The 20,530-nt window shown below is 47.0% G+C and overlaps 1 long non-coding RNA gene across 2 annotated transcripts in view; it reads right to left on the reverse strand.

The window, feature by feature from the left end:
• LOC137650266 (uncharacterized) overlaps positions 1–20,530 on the reverse strand; it is a 136,644-nt gene that overhangs the window by 6,110 nt on the left and 110,004 nt on the right. For both annotated transcript variants that reach the window (XR_011045949.1, XR_011045948.1), the window contains exon 2: positions 4,259–4,390. This is a non-coding gene — a long non-coding RNA (uncharacterized lncRNA). The remainder of the gene's footprint in view (positions 1–4,258; positions 4,391–20,530) is intronic.

A 20,530-nucleotide genomic window follows, 5' to 3' on the forward strand; every position in this document is an offset into this window, starting at 1 on the left:
GTATGCGACTAAATTGGTGACAAGCATATTTATGCAAGTACAGGAGATCTGCTTATTTAATGTAGGGAATATATATATATATTTACATTTTGTTGTAGTTGATTAGCTGTGCATTAAGTTTATATCTTACATTGTAGTGTATTGTGTTGGAAAGGAAGCTGCTGAATATCTTGTGTGTCCTTTTACTATTATTCACTTGTCTCACTTATATACAGGAGATTGGCAAAAGAGTTGAATGTGATGCCATTTTAAGTTGGTTGCCATCTTGCCTAATATTGCTTTGTAGGGGAGACAATAGTGATTAATCTCTTTCTTGTGGTGTTTTGTCCTGTTATACAGGAGACTTCGCAGGCTTTAGTACTTATGACTAATGTTACATTTATACAATACTGCTAAATGATCATGTTTAGACCATGTAGACAACATTTATTTTCCTTCCTAAGTTCAAGTTGAAAATCTTGAGCAGTTTAATAAGAGTTTGGTCAGATTTTACAAAAATGTAACCCATTCTGTTTCTCCTGACTTTGAGTGTGTTCTGATAATATAGTTGTGAATAATTTTAATACAAGCATGACTAAATTCAATGGAAAGTAATGCCACTGCTAATGATATAAGAGTGAATTTTAATATTTAGATCACATATTTGCCCCCCTGAATTTCTGGGCTAATCCATATGGTTGACCAATTGAAGTGAACCAATAAGTTTGCATTGATATTGAATTACGGCATGCAGCATAAGTCAAAGTACTGCAGCCTACTTCTTGTTGCTTTTGAAATGTGTAAATGAGATTAATACCAGAGATTTAGGTTTTTGTGTCTGATGTCTATTTTTATAGAAATGTTACTTGGAAAAGTAAGACATTTTAGACTTATCTTCAAGTTTACAAGTTAACACTTAGTCATGCCTTAACATTAGCATTTTACCTGTATAAAGGAGCGTGGGGAATATTAAGAACGATAGCTTATGCCTTGTCCTGTCCTGTAGGAAATCCCATATAATATTTGAATCCCTCATTGTAAAATTTGTGCAAGATCTTACTTGGTACATTTGCAATGGGCTTTTTGCTGGCTTTTATCATAATGTTTAGTTGAAATCTAGGATCATAAGTCCTCAGAAAATTCATGTTATTGCTTTTTTTTTTTTTTTTTTTGTCTTCCTTTCAGTACTAAAGATTCCAATACCTGTGCAGCATATTTTGGTTTTGTATCTATTTAGTGGATTGATACAAATTTATATGGCTCATACTGGGAATTATTTATTGTACTGCTCACTCAGAAAAGTGTTTTCAGAAGCAAATTTCTTAGATAGTGCAGTAGTCATCTGCTCATTTGACAGTCATGTCCAGATATGGTTTTCAGTATTATCATTCTTGACTGTGTACTGAGGGTTTAACCTCTAACTTCGTGTCAAGTGTTTTTCCCTATTTTTAAGAATCAGTTGGACATAACTGTTATTGCTATTTTCTTTACAAATGGTTATTATATCAGAAAATTTCCCAATATTGAATATCTTTTCACACTAAAATACTCATTTATTTCATATTTGGTATTTTTTCATGTAGACTTAGCAAGTAAGAAACAAAGGAATGGTGGATCTTATGCACGTTCCATCTGGTTGGAGAGTTATAGATATGTTAGTTATTTAAATCTTGTTTTCAATACTGTACAAGCACTTGTGGAAGTGATGAATATTATTGTATTTAGCACCAATTTTCATCTCTGAAGTAGCTTTGTCATGAGGAATTAAAGGTCTTAAAGGTGGCCGAGTTTTGGCTTAGTATATGAGGGTGTGTACTTTATATCAGATTTTTGTTGTGAGGAAAACTTATTTTGTCCGCTTTGCTTTAGGATGTTGGGTTTAGTTGGGAACTTTAAGTATTACCCTTTTCATTTTTGTTTCTTTTGGCTGTTTAGGTTTACAATTACTTTACTTTTTCATTAAAAAAATCTTGAGTATCCTTGAAACCTAATATACAGTCCTATGACAGTGCAAGCCTAATTTAACTATATTTCTTTGTGCAATGTATTGTTATCCAATAAATAAGACAGAAAAAAGTTATTTTGACATTTGATATGGCCAATAATTCTTCATGATGTGTGTCATAGCAATGATGATAAGAATTTTAAATGCAATGTTCTCCAAAGTGTGTTTGGTTGTAGTATTTGCTGTGGTACCTGTTACAGTATATGGAAGGGTAGCCATTTTTGAGCCGTAGATCTCTCTTAATGGAAACAGCATTGGGGCAGAATAAAATGTTTGCAAACAGTATTGCATGAGTGATGTGTATTATGGTGTTACAAAACTGGTTGATTGCTGTTATGTAGTTGCAGTAGGAGAATAGATATACCATATCTGGTGTTTTGCAGTTTGTATCACACTGTGTGTCATGGCATACAATGCGTCTATTGCTTGTGTTTCCAAACTGTGTTCTGTGTTATTGGTGAAAGGTAAACTTTTACAGTACTTTTTGTAGCTGTGAAGAGAAAATTACAAGAAATTCATCTAAATATTTGTTTTACAATTTTATGTGAAAATTATTTCGTAAAATGACCAAGGATTCTCAACCTTTTTATTATTACAATATACACATTACGTCTAATTTAAGAAATGCACCTAGTACCTCTTAAATGTGCATTCTCATAATAAATGTACAGGTTTTGTTTTCAAATACAGCATCTTTGGATTGACATAAATCCCAAAGTTAATACATCCCAATTGGTTTGATTAAAATAGTGAAACTTTTCTCCAGGATATGGTAGTATTGTATTTTAGCTTGGTTGAATATACCAGCATCCTGATTATATTTATATTTATTCTAGAAGAGCTATTCTCACTGACGTTCTTCTTTTCGTGTTTACTGAGCCTATTTATTTATTAGGTTATTTGGCAATGCTTTTTCCATTACAGTATTGTTTCTTGTACTGTATTTTGCATCTCATGTAAATAAAGCTGTTTACAATGTTTGCAGACAGTATATAATGAAGCTGTATTTTTTTTGGCAAATACTGCAAAGGAAATTTATTTGTAAAGAATTTTGTTTGGCTACAGTTTGATATTCTATCTGAGTTAAAGAATTGTTTAACGAAGAAATAGAGAGCATGCTGTAAATATCCTATCAGTGGGAAGCTTTAACCCTGAGTAATGCAGGATTGATAGGCTTTATTAGGTCCTATTTACCAGATGTATTATTCTTCCCCGTCTCAATTTTTTTTCTTAGCGCAGTGCCAGATTCCGTACAATTATATTTTTTAAAAGCTTTGTGTCTTGATATCTTTGGCCTTGTGCTCCATGCAATTAAAATTTTAGATTTCTTCACTTTATACCTTTTTATTCATCCTCAACCTGCATTCTCAATTAAATCAATCTTGTGATAGTTACAAATTTTAGTTCACTGGTCACACTAAACTACCAAACAATGAAAATATTCATGTAGGTGAATTAAGAACGCAATTAATTGGAAGGAATTTTACAAGAGCTCTTAACTTTAGCGAATCCTTGCTAGGTCATGTTTTAACAGTATATCCATTGCAGTATTTTAATAAAATTCTATTTCCCTTTCCTCCCCAACAAAATGATCTTTTAAAATAAATATGATTTTGATAATTATTTAAACCTGCAGGGTGAGGTTGAATGGCAAACTTCTTCAGACTCTTGATTGAGGTTGGTTGGCAAGCTTCATCAGTCGCACAAGTACTTGATAATAACCCATAAACCATACTGTTATTGCATAAGTCTAGCATTTTTTTAATACCATTCAAAATTCAATGTATTGTTCTTTAATCTGTGATTTCATAATTGTCATTGCTACAAACAGGAATTTTGTTACCCATGCCGTACAGCATTCAAGGAGTTTGCTGGTAAAGTTTGTGACCAGAGTATAAGCTCAGATGGTTATATACAATACTTAGACTAAAAGAAAAGTTCAAACTGACACTGACTGAAGGAAAATTTGCCTCCCAAGTTCTGAGTATGATTAATAATAATAAAAAAATGCAATTAAAACACAAAGTATCTGCAACAGAAATGTATGTCAAGACTTAAGGTGGTCAGTTGAAAAAAAATTGTAAATTTCATTTAAAGATTACTTTGTCAAATAATGTTGGAATATTAATTGTCAAACTGAAAACATCATAATGGCATACAGTCTTGAATAAATTTACTAGATGATAAAAATGATGAACTGCTTGATAAAATAAAACCACATTGTGAAACCAGTTACAAAAAGAGATGTCCTAAGTAAGCACGCTTTTACATTACCTGTGCTGTACAGCCATGTAGAATATTGGAGCTCTGATGAATGTGTAAAATTGCAGAATCAGCAACACATTAACTTCATCCCTCATATCAAACTGTGGAGCTGATAATTGGTACCAGTTCCACTCATCCAGTCTGTGATAAATAGAAATGCAGTTGACATATTTAGTAGAAATATCAAGAAATGATAGGTAGTAGTTTCATCAGCAAACTTTGGGCATTACTAAAGAATAATTACATCAAATTTTCATCCCATATCTGTACCCACTTTATTCGTTTACTTTATCACTTTCTTTCTTCCTTCTTTCCGTCCAACTTGTAACTTTTGCTCCATAATGCAACAATTGTAATTGCTCATCCAAACTCCCATAATGAATTATGTAATCTCAATCTAAAATTCAATGGCCACTGAAATATTCAACATTCTGCAGATAAAGAATATTACAGGCTTATGTTCTCAAATGTGTTAAAAGTGAGAATTCTTTGATAAAACAAAACTCTACTTAGATCAACAGGAGTATTTTAAACAATATTGTAGGTGTCACTATCAAAACCATTTTTATAGTTTTGATTGAAAATAAATTTATTTTCTCCCTGACTAATCTTATCTTTGATATGTTATAAATACAAGCAGTTAACATTTTTTTTATCACACTTTACACTTTGGAAAAATGAAATTCAAGTCTATGTTATGATATTCATACAATTTTAATTTCAACATTCCAAGTTACCATCATTGGTAGTAAGTTTCATTTTCATTGCAGTTGATCGAAGCTGAATAAATATTTTATTAATAATTTGTGAGACCGAAGATATGTTCAAGGTATTCCATTTATTAAATGCTTCTCCAAGAAGGAATAAAGAAATTGTAAGGGAATAATATTGTGTACAATACTGTATACCTATAGACTGGAAATTGGGGAGTGTCTCAAGTATCAAGATGGTTTAAATTTGTGTATTATCCAAAGAGCTATTAGATATGGGAACAATTGGATGATAAGTATGAATGAAGCCGAAGAAAATTCATTGAGAGACAACTAAGGTGAATTACAACCAGTTGAAACTGGTGGAAAGCTCTCAAAATACGAGAATCAAGATAATTTCATGTAAAGCACCATTAACCCTCTGGTGATCCGATGACGCAATGGTGCATGAAAATATTTCCATAAGTGACCCGATGATGTGAATTGCTGCGTCGTATGTAACTTATTTTGGGGGAAATTTGGTACAAATACGTAAGTCACTCAAAGGAAAGTGAAACACACCACGAATGGGTAGATGGTCGAGGGAAATGTGGAGGCTAAAAGAAAATGGGTAGTAGCAGCGCATACTTGGCAGACGTATGGTGATATCCAATGTGACATTTATTTCAATTTACCCTCTTAGAAAATTTTTCTAGGGGGGTTTATGCTTATGTAAATAAAGGGATTTTGACATAGGAAAAATCTATTTTTAGGGGAGATAGCCATGTCGTCTTGATGGAAGTTCCTCACTGTCAGCTTCTACTTGGGATATTTCTGCGAGTGATATACCAGAGAAATTTTACCTTAGAGTTATCAACAGAGTTCTGACCTCTGGAGCGAATATCCCGGGAGATAGTGTGTATAAATCAGGGATGTGTTATTAACAAGCCATGGTTATCCTTCCCCGAATAGAGTTAACCTTGTCTCGAAGGATAAGGGTAGACGTAAGGACATGGCCAAGCGAGCCGTTACAACTCCCGATCTCAATGTGCTACAACTAACAAGTTTCCTGTTGAACCATTCGAGGAGTAGCCATCGCATGACGCGAGGTCCCACACTGAGAATTGGGAAGGGATGGAAAGTAACGGGCGAACCATCAGGACGATATGGCTATCTCATCCAAAAATAGATTTTTCCCATGTCAAAATCCCTTTTTTGGGTTCGAGCCATGTCGTCCTGATGGAAGTGTACCAGAGAATCATAATTCTCAGTTGTGGCCAGGAGAGTTTTAACCCTTTACACCCCATAGACATCATCATACTTCCTGTAGCATTAGTAACTATGGTACCAAGCTATGGAGCAAGAGATACTTTTGTAAAAAGTAGGAGCAAGGGAAATTAATGTCACAGTCCCACTTACTGTGGAGAAGATCTTTGTCTCCAGAAGATGAATAGACCAAAGTTTATATAAGGAGGGTTAAAAATTGAAGTACACTACTTTTATTTTGTACAGTAAGTCCAATGAAAGGATAAGCAAAAAGGAACAGCAGTCTTTTATTGTTTCCAAAAGATGCATAAATGTAACAGTAATCAATTGTACCATTACATGCAGTAGATATACACAGAAAACCGGAGTTTTCCGACCCCAAAATTATATAACAGTAATAAAATAGTAACACTCATGACATGCATGGGAAAATATCTCTATTGACTCGTTATAATATTAAATAGTACATTGAAAAGGGGAACATGAGTCCCCTTGCACAATGCAGACTAAGAAGACCCAACCATACAGTCTATGAGTCCATATACAACATTTAAGAAGCTGGTTTAAATCACACTACCAGCAGCCACCACAAAGTGTTTAATCTCTTCCAACTGACGTAGGTAATGTTTGAAGAACACTTAAAAGTTTTCCATCATGTGTAAGCCTGCAAAGGACATATATTGGAAAAAATTTAAGGAAGAGACAACTTTTCTAGGGTCATGACCCTCTGGAATACTTTCCGGGTCAGCTCTTCAGATGAAGTAGGCGAGTTTGAACCTTTGCTGTTTCAGAGAAAGGTTAGATTCTGTTGACTCCCTTTTGAAAAGTTGACCGCCTAATAAAGGCCCGGCTCTTGGATAGGTAGGCTTTAAGGCTCTCCACCGGGCACAGAGAAGGGTCCTCCTGTAGTAGAACAATTTTCCAGGGCCCCGGCGTTTCATGGGAAATAAGTTTTTTGCCAAAAATGCAGGATCTGGATAAAGATTTACCTCTCCCGAATCCAAGAATTCAATGGCCCTTCAAAGGGCCACAATCTCACTGACTAGCACTAGAAGCCATAGCAAGCAAAACGATAGATTTTTTAGTTAGTTCCCTCAGAGAGGCAGAGGCATTATCTATCGAAGAGGCAAAGTGCAAGACTTTATTCAACTGTCATGGGTAGATACAATACTTTTAAAAGGATATGTTATAAAAGACAAAAAACGGAGAAAATCTATTTTTGGGTGAGATGGCCATGACGTCCTGATGGAAGGTTCCTTCAGTAGCTTCCTGAGGGTATATATGACTACAGTGGATATTCCCAGAGAATTAAACCAAAGATTTCACAGAATTCTAACTTCTGGCACGAGTACCCTAAAGGTTTCCCTTTAGGGTATCGTATATCAACAGGGGACGTATGCTTGACACGCCACATGGCTATCTGCACCCCACATAGCATTTACGCTTCGAGGGGGAAAGGTGGCAAGATAACTGAGGAGCCGTTGCAAAGTTATCCTCCTACGTTACTGTTACGGTACCCCGCGACGTAAACAAACGGCAGCCATAGCTGTCCGCCATCTTGACTGACGTCACGTCCGTCCTCTTCATTCCATATTCAGCGTTTCTGCCAGCCTCCACGATACAATATGAAAGGGAGGGGCCTGACAGGCTGAACTAGAACCAGTATGGCGGGTCCATCAGGACGTCATGGCCATCTCACCCAAAAATAGATTTTTCGCTTTGCTCAAAATCCGTTTTTTGGGCTCAAGCCATGACGTCCTGATGGAAGTGTACCAGAGAATTAGTGTATCGTGGTTTTTCCTCATTTCAAAGTGCCTTCTACTTCAAACAATATTCCTTTGGTCTGGTGACCTTAGAGACCGTGACATCTCCGTTATATGTCACTACCAGTGGCATAAACAATGACATGGCTTCCTGTCCCCCTGGCAGGGACGTCCTGTTTGGACCAGAGGAACATCTCGAAGTACCCTGATGAAGATAGACTCACCTGGATGCGAGGATCGTGCCAGTCTCGTAGACAGATCGGAAGGTTAAATATTTGTGTAGGAACAATATTTCACTTGCTTGGTGAGCATATTTCAGACAGGATAATTATTATTTTTAATATAATAAAGAATAATTAGGGGCATTGAAACACAGTAACAGAAATTTATTTTCATATGGAAAGGCGAAATAAGACGCATATGGTAAATAAAATATGACAAATTCGGAGATGAGTTGTATTTTTCCTAACCATACAAACCTTAGCTATTTACATAGGGTTTACTTTCGGCGTAGCTGAAATGACGAGCCATTAGAATTTAACGAGGGTGTATTACCCCTGCGCTAGTTAGCAAGGGGTTAGGGGAGTGGTAGCTAGCTACCCCTCCCCCCCCTCACACACCGGTGAACTGCTTCACTTCACTTAAAGGTAGGACTTGCCTTGGAGGACAGGGCTGGCGGGCAAATATGTGTAAATAGCTAAGGTTTGTATTGTTAGTAAAAATACAAATTATCTCCGAATTTGTCATTTGTTCCGTAACCGAAATACAAACCACGCTATTTACATAGGGTGACTTACCCTTAGGAAGGGTGGAAAGTCCCCAGCCTTACTGGCTTTGGCTTACCCGGGGACTCGGAATCCGAGTGAGCAGCACTCGAGAAAAAGAGTCCCTGCACCTCGCAAGTTTCTTGCGTAGGCGGCCTACATAAGCTTGTGTGTGGAGGGAAGAAGTGTGACTTGTCCTAGGAAGTCGACCTGAAGTCCTTTAGCTGGAATTCTAGGCTAGGACATTCCCAATACCACCTCGTCAGGGTATGGGGGAGGCGACAGTATTAACTTAATACTAGGAACACAAGGAAGCATGGTTTACCTGCAGAGGTTTGAGGTCAGCTATGCAGAGAACCCAGGATGCTGCTTTCCCCAAGAGAGGGGAGGATGAAGAAAGAAGTAAGGGCCAGACATACTTCTTTCATTCATGCAGTCTAAAACCGGATAACAATGCCCTCAACCTTCTGCTATCTGTCCATTAAGGAGCCTGAGGTTAGACCAGCTGTTGTGTAGCCACCGCAGGGCCGATAGAAAACGTATCGAGGCTCCTGTGGGTTACGTCCTGCAGGTAGTGGGCTGTGAAGATCGTTAGACGCTTCCAGACTCCAGCTTGTAGCACCTGCGTCACAGAGTAGTTTTCATGAAGACCAGAGACGTTGCGATGCCTCTGACATCGTGTGCTCTAAGGCTACATGACGGAGGAGGGTCTGGATTCAGGGCGAGATGGATGGTCCTTGAATCCAGGCTGAAAAGGCATTCTTGATGACCCTCCTCTCCATCCTCCCTGTGCTCCCAAACAGGGCTTGCACGTGAGGACGAACTGCAGCTGTTCTTTAAGGTAACCCCTCCGACTCCTTACTGGGTATAGTAGGAGAAGGTCTGGGTCGTCTGTTACAGAACGGAGACTCGAAATCCTGAAGGAGTCGACCGAAGGTCCAGGATTCCCAGATTTTGAGTCTAGTAACCAACTCAGGGACGAACCTGAACGTCACCTCCACCTATCCTCCTGAATGGGTGACGTCGTACGAGAGACCATGAAGTTCGCTGACACGCTTGGCCGAGGCCAGAGCGAGCAGGAGCACCGTCTTCCAAGACCAGTGACGATCAGAAGCCTGGCGTAATGGTTCGCAAGGGGATCTCTTAAGAGCCCTAAGAGCCCGAACCATGTTCCATGGAGGAGGTCTCACTTCCGACTGGGGACAGGTAAGTTCGTAGTTTCGTATGAGCGAAGAAAGATCCAGCGAGGAGGAAATGCCTATTCCTTTCAGCCTGAAGGCCAGGCTTAAGGCTGAGCGATAGGCTTCCACCGCCTAGAGAGAAAGGTGCATTTCCTCCCGCCGATATACAATAACTCCGCTATGCTGGAATAGTGGCATCAAGGGGAGAGGTACCGCTCCCACGATATCAACCCCAGAATACTCTTCACTTCGCCTGGTAGACCCCTGCGGATGACTTTCGCAGGTGTCGAGACATCCGCTTCGCAACTTGCTGCGGAACGCCTCTCTCTGTGAGGAGATGCTGGATGGTCTCCAGGCGTGAAGCCGAAGCGATGCTACGGCTTGTGGTAGATGTTGCAGTGTGGTTGTTTGAGTAGCTCGTGTCGTGGGGGAAGCTCTCTCAGGAGTTCCGTCAGGAGATGCAGAAGATCCGGGAACCATTCTGCATGACGCCGCAGCGGAGCTATCAGAGTCATCGACAGGTTGACCAACAGTCTGGTCTTGTTGAGCCCCCTTCTCAACAGACAGAACGGTGGGAAGATGTAGACGTCGATGTTGTCCCACCGTGTAGGAAGGCATCTTGCCAGAGTGCCTTGGGGTCTGGGACTGGGAGTAGTACAGCGGCAGCTTAAAAATTCAAGGCTGTCGCAAACAGGTCCACAAGGTCAGGACTTGTTGGCTACCAAGGAGGGCCGAAGACCACTCGGTACTCTCTATCTGTGAGGCCCTGCTCAGACTGACGGAGAGCACATTCCTTTGTCCGGAATAAAGCGAGCCGATAGGGTATTGAGTGGACTTCGGTTCATCTCAGTATCTCTACTGCAAGATGAGAAAGTAGTCGTTCACAGAGTGACTCGCCAGGGTCTGTTGGAAGTGTTGAAGGGCCAGAATACGGCCTTCATTCTTAGCAGATTGATGTGGAGGTACCATTCTGGTTCCGACCATAGGCCTAATTCAGAACGTGCCCCCCCCCCCAAGAACAGGATCAAATGCGGGGGAAGGACGAGAAGATCCATTCCTTTGAGGTTCCCGTAGGTCAACTACCACTGCAGGTCCATTCGTTCCGCAGGTTCCAAAAGGGGCCAGAATGTCCAGGGAATCGTTGTCTTGATTCCACTGGGACTTAGGCCGCCGAAGCAGGGATCTCATCCTGAGGTGGCTGTTGGAACTAGCCTGGCCAAGGAGGAAAGGTGACCTAGGAGGCATAACCAAGGTTGGGCTGGAAGCTTTCCTCGTCTGAGGAAAGGTTCTGCGACTCTCCTCAGCCTTGCTATCCTGTCATCTGATGGGAAGGCTTGGAGATTGGAGTCTAATATCACACCTAGATATACCAGTTGTTGAGATGGGAGCAGAGAAGACTTCTCGAGAATTACCATGATCCCTAGATCTTGGCAAAGTCCCAGAAGCTCGTCTCAGTGTCGAAGAAGGGTCGATTCCGAGACTACCTGGGTTAGTCAGTCATCCAGAAAGCGAAGGAGACGAAAGTCGCTCCTGTGTGGCCATGAAGATAACAGGGTGAACATTCTGGTGGACACCTGCAGTGCTGTGGAGAGATCGAAACACAGCACCTTGAACTGGTATAACTTGTTGTCTAGGCTGAATTTCAAGTACTTCCTGGAAGACGGACTAGTGTGCACATGAAGTCTTGTGGTCTCATTACAAGCCTGATTGACTCTGCTGTTCCACGCTGAACGAAGTTTGTTCGACAAACTTGATCAGGGCTGAGAGGTAGAGACAGGTTTCCAGCCTTCCGATGATTTCTTACAAGAAAGAGTCGAATGAAGGAGCGGGGGGGGGGGGGGGAGGAGGAGGAGGAGGAGCCATCGATGACCTTTGGGAGAGCATACTTCTAGAGCATGGTCTCGATTCCTGCTCGAAGGGCTAGCCCCTTTGCTGAACCCATGGGATAGGAGCTCAGCGACGCTGGATTCGCTGTCAATGGAGGTAGAGATGTAAAGAACGGGACGAGATATCCTTAGCTGATCACGGAGATCGCGCAGGAATCGGCCCCGAGTTGTTGCCACCTGAGCGCGCAACCTTAGGCATCCCCCTACTGGGGACCATGCAGGGGGGGAGCCAATCCTAGCGTTTGCGGCCTCGGCCGCTCCCTCAGGATTATTGCCTCTCCAGGAGGACTTCCCACCCTTCTTGTCTCTGACAGGAGGGGGCTGCTGTTTAGACACCTTGTCTCAGCTGCCGGGGCCGGTTGCGATGTCCTAGGCTGACGAGGCTGTTGTTGAGGCACTGGAGGCTTGTAGGGTCTGGATGTAGGTGCCTTGGAGGAGCGAATCGTGATTAGACTTTCTCCACCTCTCAGCTGTCCGTTCCCGTCCTTGGGCTCAAACCAAGGTCTGTCCAAGGGTGGAAGAGTGAGAGCTTGCCGACATCCATGGTTAGGACTTCCGAGAGGAACCTCTCGGACTGCATCTCAATGCTTCAACATCGAGTTTGCCCACAAGTTCCAAACTTGGTGAGCCAGGAAGCGATGGTGTTCGTGCCCGAGAGGAGGAAAGTTTCCATGGCCTTCCTGGAGCTCTCCTTGGACAAATTCTCGAATTGCAACAGGATGCCCAGAGATCCAAGCCAGACGACCAGCCACGAAGTGGTCCGCATGGCACACTTTGCGGCTTTCTCCTGGCTTAAGATCTCCGAAAACGAGAAAGTCACCTGCCGGGCGGAGAATTTCTCGAGAGAAAAACTCCCTGGTATGTCCCTTCCACGGAAAGGTGGAGAGTAGGGGCTAAACCAGGTTCTGAAAAGAAGGAGAAGGATTTTGCCCAGACCTCTCTGAAGATTCTTCCTGCTCTGCAAGTGTCATGCTCTGCGTTTACGGGGTGAAGATTGTGATCTGGAAGTACGCGCTCCAGAAGACTCGCCAGGTTGCCCGTGTTGCGAAAACCCGACGGGAATCACGGTTAAAATCGCCCTGGCGCTCGCGCGATGGTAAAACATTGGTTCGCGCGTGGGCGAACGAGAGCGCGGTTGAAAGGGCAAGGGCTGGCGGTCGGGAGACCGATGGCGCGTAGGCAAGCGATGGCGCGTTGGCGAGCGATGGCGCGTTGGCGAGCGATGGCGCGTTGGCGAGCCATGGCTCACTGGCGGGAATTGCGCTGGCGCTCGCGCGATGGAAAACCGTTGGTTCGCACGCGGTCGTAAGGGCGAGCGCAGGCGGCCGGGAGACCGATGGCGCGTAAGCGTGCAATGGCTTGTAGGCGGGCGAAGGCGCGTTGGCAAGCGATGGCGCGTTGGCAAGCGATGGCGCGTTGGCAAGCGATGGCGCGTTAGCAAGCGATGGCGCGTTGGCGAGCGGTGGCACATGGCGAGCGGTGGCACATGGCGAGCGGTGGCGCATAGCGACCGATCGCGTACAGGAGAGTTAACGCGTGGGCGAGTAGGAAACCTGCGACGATTAAAGCGTTGGCGCGTTGAAAATGCTTGCACGCAGGCGAAGAATCGCGCGAGCGCGTAGGAGATCGCTGGCGCGTAAGGAGAGCCCAGGGGTGCCTGTGAGGTGTCTCCTGGGCGGTGCGGTGTGAAGTGGAAGCGTGCTGGCGCGTTGGCGCGCTGGAACTGGAACCACGCGTGGGCGCGTTTGGCACGAAACTTCAGAAGGGCGCTGCGAGTCCAGAAGACCCTGTGAGCGCTTGTGCGCTAGTGTAGGAACTTCTTGAACTGCGCGTGACGAGGCAGGAACCAGGAGATCGTAGAAGCGTAATTGCGTGGCCAGAAGATATGCACGGCCAGACGATATCGGCGAGGGTGCAGAACCAGAGAGATCGTCGGCGAGGAGGCAAAGGAATAAATTCCTTGCCTGTGCCCAGATCCGAAGATCGTGGGCGAACGTTGGCGCGTAATGCGCACATCAGGAAAGGGGGGCGCAGATGCGCGTTGGCGAGCAGGTGAACGTGGAGTTCAGTGAAGAAATAATCTCCCTGCCTGCGCCCAGATCCGGAGATCGTGGGCGCGAGGGCGAGCGTTGGCGCGCATTGCGCACATCAGAAGAAGGTGATTACATGTGCGCCGGAGAGCAAGCGATCGTGGGCGTTCAGGAGACCGTAGGCGCACATGGCGCGTAGCCGCACAGAAGGTCTCAGAAGAGTTGGCGATCAGGAGATCTACGGTGAGACTCAGCTACAGGAGGTTGCTGGAGAGTTGATTCAGCAGAAGTCTGGTCCACAGCAGGAGAGCATTTGCGAGCTACTGCGCGCGAGCGCACAGGAGAACGAGGTTGCACAGGTAAAACCTGGCACAAAAGGGACTTACTCACACCCTGAGATAAGCCCTTTGCCCCGAAGGGACCGGTGACCGTTTGGAAAACGGGGAGGAGTGGCGCCCACAGCGCTTCTGCGTCCAGGAACGGAGAAGGAAGACAAGAAGATCTGGCAGGTGTCGGAGATTGCGAACGAACTGCCGACAGGAGTAGCGAAGCAGCTGCAACGGTCTGTTCTCGTCGAGGAGGATCCTCTGCGGCTGAAGATGAAGACGACCACGGACAGGAGCACCATCATCAGTCCTCCGAAGAGGAGTCTCTGTTAGTGAACTCCCCCGAGGGGGAGAGACACTCGCAGGAGACACCGTTGGACTCAGATGCCCCCTCAAAGGATGTTCGGAGGGGGAACTGAGCCTTCAGCAACAACAGCAAGTGAAGGTGCCCCTAGGGCCGTTGGATCAGCAAGCTGACCATAAAGAGCAACCTCCGAAGAGGAGCTCGTGCAGCTGCTCAGCCCCTTGAGCGTAGCTGCAAGTGCGACCGCTCAGCACCAAGAGCATAATCGCACGAACACCATGGTCCGGTCTTGCAACCGCTCAGCCCCTTGAGCATAGTTACAAAAGCGGTCGCTCAGCACCAAGAGCAGAACTGCCCGAGGACCAGAAAATATTAAGGTAAGAGAAGTTGGCCCCCCTGAAGGGGAAAAAAACTCATACCTGGGAAGGGAACCTCCCTCGGAAGGGAAGTTACCCACCCATGGAGGCGAACCTCCTGAGCATTCTAAATGAACTAAGGAGCTGACAGTTGTCACGGGAGAACTTCTAGGAGAAGGGAACACGCCCATGATGAAGTTGTAGAGGAGGCGGCAACAGCAGACTCCCCAGGCCCCAACAGGACAGCTCTGCTTTGTCGGCACAATAGGCAAACGAAACACTAGATAGATAAACTGTGAAAATATGACAAATTCGAAGATAATTTGTATTTTTCCTAACCATACAAACCTTAGCTATTTACAGAGGGTTACCTTTTAGCATAGCTGAAATGGCGAGCCATTAGAATTTAACGAGGGTGTATTACCCCCGCGCTAGTTAGCGGGTGGGTAGGGGAGTGGTAGCTAGCTACCCCTCCCCCCCTCACACACAGATGAATGCTCACTTTCACTTAGAGGTAGGACTTGTCTTGGGGGACAGGGCTGGCGGGCAAATATGTGTAAATAGCTAAGGTTTGTATGGTTAGGAAAAATACAAATTATCTTCGAATTTGTCATTTGTTCCGTAACCGAAATACAAACCACGCTATTTACAGAGGGTGACTTACCCCTTAGGTAGGGTGGAAAGTTCCCAGCCATACTGGTTTTAGCTTTATCCGGGGACTCAGAATCCGAGTGAGTCGCACTCGAGAAAAGGAGTCCCTGCACCTCACAAGTTCCTTGCTCCGCAAGGAACCATGTGGCCTACGTAAGCTTGTGTGTGAAGGAAGAAGTGTGACCCGTCCTAGGCAGTTGACCTGGAGTTCCAGAAGGAACTCTGGGTTAGGACGTTCCCAATACCACCTCATCAGGGTATGGGGGACGCGACAGTATTGACTCAATACTCGGAACACAAGGAAGCATGGTTTACCTGCAGAGGTTCGAGGTCAGCTATGCAGAGACCAGGATGCTGCTTCCCCGTAGAGGGGATGATGAAGAAAGAAGTAAGGGCCAGACATACTTCTTTCGTTCATGCAGACTAAAACCTGATAACAATGCCCTCAACCTTCTGCTACCTGTCCAAAAAGGAGCCTGAGGTTAGACCAGCTGTTGTGTAGCCACCACAGAGCGATAGAAAACGTATCGAGACTCCTGTGGGTCACGCCCTGCAGGAAGCGGGCTGCGAAGGTCATTAGACGCTTCCAGACTCAAGCTTGTAGCACCTGCATCACAGAGTAGTATTACTCGAAGGCGAGGGACGTTGCGATGTATCCAACATCGTGCTATAGGGCGACGTGATGGGGGAGGGTCTGGAGACAGGTCGAGATGAATGTCCTTGAGTCCGGGCTGAAGAGGTATACTGGTGACTCTCCCCCATGTCCTCCTTGTGCTCCCAAATCGGCTGCAACTGAGGACAAACTGCAGCTGTTCCCAGCGCTAACCTCTCGATTCCTTTACTGGCAAGAAAGAGAAGGTCTTGGGACATCAGATACAGAGTGGAGACTCGAAATCTTGAATGAATCGGACCGAAGGGCCGGGACCCCCAGATTCTGAGTCTAGCCAACAACTCAGGAGCGAGCCTGAATGTTGCCTTTCCCTCTTCTTTAGAAAGGGGGGAGTCGTAAGAGACCAAGAAGATTGCTTACACACTGGCCGTGGCCAGAGTGAGCAGGAGACCCAAGGCGGAATACAATCCGAGGCCTGTCATAAAGGGTCTTGAGAAGATCTCTTAAAGGACTAAAAGTCCGAGCCATGCTCCAAGTTGGAGGTCTTCCTCCGACTAGGGCAGGGACGATCGTAGCTTCGCATGAGCAAGGATAGATCCAGCAGGCAGGAAAAAGTTATTCCTTTAAGCCTGAAGGTCAGGGAAAGGCTGAGCGACAGGCTTCATTGCCGAGAGCGGAAAGGAGTTTCCTCCCGCCGAAAGGCAATAAGACCGTTATTGCTGGAGAAGAGGCCTCAAGGGAAGAGGTATATCTCCCACGGCACCAACCACATTAGACTATTCACTTTGCCTGGAAGACCCCTGTGGATGACTATCGCAGATGACGCGACCTCCGTGCCGCGACTGTAGCGGGTTGTCTCTTCTTGAGGAGGAGGCGTACTGTCTCCAGGTATGAAGCCGAAGCGACGCCCCGGTTCGGGAGAGATGTCGCAGTGTGGTTGCTCGAGTAGTCTGCGCCGTGGAAGAAGCTCTCCCGGGAGTTCCGTCAGGGGAAGCAGAGGGTCCAGAAACCGTTCTGCGCATAGTCCCAGTGGAGCTCTCCCATTGAAAGGTTGACAGACAACCTGGTCTTGTTGAGACCCATTGTCCACAGACAAAAAGGAGGGAAGACGCAGGCGTCGAAGTTGTCTCACCATCACTGGAATGTATCTTGCCAGTGTCTCGGGGTCTGAGACTGGGGGGAAGAAAAGCGGAAGCTTGAGGTTCCAAGCTGTCGCGATCAGGTCCCTCAGACCAGTACTTGCTGGTTACCCAAGGTCAAAGACCCCCAGGTACACTCTCTCTACGAGGCTCTGCTCGGATAGTCGGAGAGAACATTCCCCTGCCTGGAATGAGAGAGCCGATGGTGGTATTGAGAGAATCTCAATCATCCCGGTATCTCTACTGCAAGATGTGAAGGTGTGAAAATGCGTCCCCTGCTGGTTAGAATACGCCAGAATCATGAAGTCGACGCGCACGGGGCGACTCGGCAGGAGCTGTAGGATCTGTAGAGGGGCCAGACTAAGGTCCCTAAGCCTGCCTGAATGATGGAGAGGTATCCTTCAGGTCTTGACCATAGGCCTGGACCGGAACATGCCCCCCCTTCCTTTGACGAGTCCGAGAACAGCATCAAGAATGTGGGGAAAGGACGAGAATATCCACTACCATCAAGAGGCTCCATAGGTCAACACCCATTGCAGGTCTAATAGTTCCGCTGGTCCCATAGGGGCCAGGAAGTTCGGTTAAACATTGCCAGAAGCCACCGGAACTTGGATCGCCCCACATGGAACTTATCCTGAGGCGACCGTTCGGACTATAGACGGGTCAATGAGGAAAGGAGAACTAGGAAACGTTCCAAGGTAGGGCTGAAAGCTCTGTTTGACTGAGAACAGGTACTGCGACTCTCCTCAGTCTTGCCACAGTCAACCGAAAGGAAGGCTCGGAGGATGTGGTAACAGAATCTGGCGTCCCCAGGTGGTCACCCATCCAAGTACCGACCAGAACCGACGTTGCTTAACCTCGCTGGACGGACGAGAAGTGGGGTTTCCAACGTGGTAAGGCCGTTGACTCAATATCATGGCCAGATACTCCAGATGTTGAGGCAGAGGAAGAGAAGGCTCCAAGCAAAATACCATGAGCCCACACTCATGGTAAGCATCCGGAAGCTTGTCCCGGCGCTGAAGAAGGTCGAACCCGAGCCTACCGGAGTTGACCAGCCCTCCAAACAGCAGAGGAGGCGGACATCCCCTCTCAGATCCTTCCTTACAAGAAAGGATCGACTGAGGAGGCCGGGAGTGAAGCCGTCGATGATCCTAAGGAAGACCTTCGCCTAAGGTATGGATCATTCTGCCCAACCGGGCAACTCTGCTGACGCTATGGCATAGAGGTTCAGAGACACTGAATTCGCTGACAGAGACGGCAGGCGCGATATCCTTGGCTGATCACAGAGATTGTGCGGGAATGGGCATCGGGAAGCTGTCATTCGGATGAGTAACCTTAAGCATCCTCCCAGCGAAAAACCTGCAATCCTAGAGTTCGTGAACTCCTTTTAGGACTATGCCCCCCCCCCCCCCCCCCGGGGGAGTCTCCCGTGCCATCTGTTCCTGACAGGAGGAAACTGCAATTGGACACCTTGTCCCAGTTGTCGTAGCCGATAACTTAGGCCGACGTGGTTGAAAGAAAAGGGCGCTGGAGCCCTGCAGAGTCTGGAAGAAAGCGCCTTGGAGGAGTGAAAACGGGAGTCGATTTCCTCCGCACAGCCGCTGTCTAAGTCTCTGTCCTTGGGCACAAACAAACTCTTCTCAAGGATAGAATGGTGTCTGAGGTCGTCGACCTCCACAGATGAGACACCCGAAGGAAGCCCTCAGTCAGCGCGTCCAGATGGTACAACATCGAGCTTGTCCGCAAGTTAGATACTTAACGACGAAAGGCCAAGGTGCCTGAGCTCGAGAGGAGGAAAGTACCCATGATCTTCCTGTAGCTTCCTTGAACCAAACCTCGGGCCGTAACCGAGGAGGGAAAGAACCTGGTAAGCTCCCAGAGGAAGGGGGAAGCAGTCACCCCTTGTCCGATGGAGAAATCTCGAACGGAAAGCCCCCCCGCCAAAAATCCTTCCAGGGAATGATGGGGAAGGGCTAACCCAGGTTCAGGAAAGAGGAGTGTTGCTCAGATCTCCCATAAGTTTCTCCTATTCTTGCAAGTGCCATGCTCTGCGTTTACGGGGTGAGGCCGTGTTCTGGAAATACGCTCCAGAAGAACTCGCCAGGCTGGCCATGCTGTGAAAACCCCCTTGGGAATCGTGGTCGCAATCGCCCTGGAGCTCGCGCGACGGTAATTCAAAGATTTTCGCGTGGGCGAACGTGGAAGCGCCCATGCGCGGTAACGCAAACGAAGGTGAGCGAAGGAGCGCAGAAGGAGGGCGAGCGTGGTAGGAAGGGCGAGAGCTGGTGGTCGGCGAGCGATAACCCATAGACGAGCAATGGATACTGCAAGAAAAAAGCCAACGTTTGTGCGAAGAAACACTGTAGGTTCGCGCGACGGAACACCATCCGTCCGCGAGATGAAAAACCGTTGGTTCGCGCGTGGGCGAACATTGGAGAGCATGGGCGCGGACGTGCAGGCACGTGGGCGTGTGGGCGCGCAGGCGAATGGTCGCACGGGCGCACAGGCGAGCGGTCGCGCGGGCGAGCGGTCGTGAGGGTGGGCAGGTGGATGAGCGAGAGTCCGAGGCGGCGAACGCAAGCGTTAGCGCGATGGCGAGGAAACGCGCTGCCGCGTGGGCGAGGAAGACCGCTGGAGATATGGATCAACAAGCGATCGGTGGTGAGCTGGGTATGCGCATGGTCGCGCGATGGCGAGCAGCCTCCGCAGGTGGGCGGTCGCGCGATGGCGAGCAGCCTCCGCAGGTGGGCGGTCGCGCGATGGCGAGCAGCCTCCGCAGGTGGGCGGTCGCGCGATGGCGAGCAGCCTCCGCAGGTGGGCGGTCGCGCGATGGCGAGCAGCCTCCGCAGGTGGGCGGTCGCGCGATGGCGAGCAGCCTCCGCAGGTGGGCGGTCGCGCGATGGCGAGCAGCCTCCGCAGGTGGGCGGTCGCGCGATGGCGAGCAGCCTCCGCAGGTGGGCGGTCGCGCGATGGCGAGCAGCCTCCGCAGGTGGGCGGTCGCGCGATGGCGAGCAGCCTCCGCAGGTGGGCGGTCGCGCGATGGCGAGCAGCCTCCGCAGGTGGGCGGTCGCGCGATGGCGATCAGCATGCTCAGGTGAGCTAGTAGCTGGCGAACCATGTTCCTTCAGAAGTGTTGGAGAACTTTGGCGCGCCGGCTGTAACACACGCGGGCGATCCGGAGATCGCCGAGAGACAGGTGATCGCTGGCGAGCTGATGATCGCTGACGAGCAGAAGGCTACGCGTGGAGGCCTGCATATATTAGAAGAGTCCTTGAGCCCGACCTGAACCGAAGTTCTAGATCGCAAGGGGGAACGT

This window comes from Palaemon carinicauda, chromosome 11 (genome assembly GCF_036898095.1).
Source record: "Palaemon carinicauda isolate YSFRI2023 chromosome 11, ASM3689809v2, whole genome shotgun sequence".
NCBI classification, from domain to species: Eukaryota; Metazoa; Arthropoda; class Malacostraca; order Decapoda; family Palaemonidae; genus Palaemon; species Palaemon carinicauda.